The following is a 1723-nucleotide window of genomic DNA, read 5'->3' on the forward strand; positions in this document are numbered from 1 at the left end:
TGCCCACGGAGGCAGGTACCACATAAAGCTAACCTCTCCGTGCAGTAATCGCAAAGCCCCTATTGAGTTTCAGTGAACCCTTACAAGTAAAGTGCCAAGCACGTACAAGTACTCGAGTACTGGGGGCAGGAAATATGATTGGTCTTGGATCCTGAAGATCTGTGGCGCCGATCCACGGCAAAGGGTCGGTCACACAAGGTCCCAGCGGATTGGTTGGACAAGGTGTTCGCCACAAAAGTGCTTATCCTGGTGACCCCACTTTCCATCAGCTCGCTAAATTTCCATCAAACGAACACAGAAGCTCAGCAATTCATACCCCTACTACATAATATCCAGCAGGAAGATGTCAGATCCTCATATCACTTATTGCGATACCAACTCCCCCAACAACACGCACTACTCACATAACACTCATTCTTTCAACACTCACATTTCCAATAATGACTTCATTTGGAATGTGAACAACGCTAGTTCGACAGACGAACGGTCCGAGATTCTAGCATGGCTCTCTCCGCTTGAGCCTCGCATCCGGCACCAAGACATTCAAAGCCGCAGGGCAGACAGCGTGGGGGAATGGCTACTGCAAACTGATGAATTTCAAAAATGGTGCGACGGGGCTGGAGAAGATACGCCTAAGCGTGCAACTTTATTTCGCTGTGGTGATCCGGCAGTCGGCAAGACCTATTTCAGGTGAGAGGGATCTGAGAAGAAAAACTCGAGGATGGTGGTGCTAATGCGCGCGATATAGTTCACTTGCTGTAGATAGCTTGTGTGATAAGGCCAAAGGGGAAAATATTGCTGTTGCATGTTTCTACGTTGATTTTGCGGCGAGGGAGGAGCAGTCCCCAACCAACATTCTTGGTTCACTACTGAAACAGATCATCAGTGGATTGGAAAGGATTCCCAACGAGATAAGTCAGGCATTTCAAGATTGCAAGAAGGTCATTGGTGGAAGGGGGCTTCGAGTCCGCGAAATTGTCAAGATGCTCCAGGCCGTCACATCGTTACGACGAACATTCATTTGCGTTGATGCTCTAGACGAATGTGTGGAAGGGCATCGACCTGAGGTTTTAGATTCCTTGAGGCAAATCGCGGACAAATCCCCAAACACCCGCATACTCCTAACCGGGAGACGACACATCCAGTGTGAGATTGAGAAATATCTAAGCGGGAGAGCAGCAGTTTTATCAATAAAACCCAACAATGGCGATATCACGAGTTACGTTCGGATGAGACTGAGTAAGGACACATCTTTAGGGGCGATAGATAGTGGTCTAGAGGCGGAAATTATCGGAAGCATAACCGAGAATATTCCCGAAACGTGAGTGATCGGTATGATGGAACGGCACACTTTCCATTCGTCACTAACAAAGACATCTAGATTTCTACTAATTTCTCTTACTATGGATGCTATCCTTGGCGAACCCACAGCCTCCAGTAGGCGGCGTAAGCTTAGGGCGATGACCAATAGCTTGGATTTGAAAGATGTCTACGGTGCAACTCTGGAGCGAATAAAGGAGCTGGGTGGAGGGAAGGCAAGGCTCGGGATGGCAGCACTGATGTGGATCTCGAATTCGGAGCGGCTGTTACAACTCGATGAGCTTTTACACGCCCTTGCGGTCGAGATAGGCTCCACCGATCTCGATCCTGAAAGAATTCCTTCAGTGGAGACACTGTTGAGTTGTTGCTTAGGGCTTGTGGTCATCGATGAAGATGCTTCGAT

This window comes from Tuber melanosporum, assembly GCF_000151645.1.
Source record: "Tuber melanosporum whole genome shotgun sequence assembly, scaffold_296, strain Mel28".
NCBI classification, from domain to species: domain Eukaryota; kingdom Fungi; phylum Ascomycota; class Pezizomycetes; order Pezizales; family Tuberaceae; genus Tuber; species Tuber melanosporum.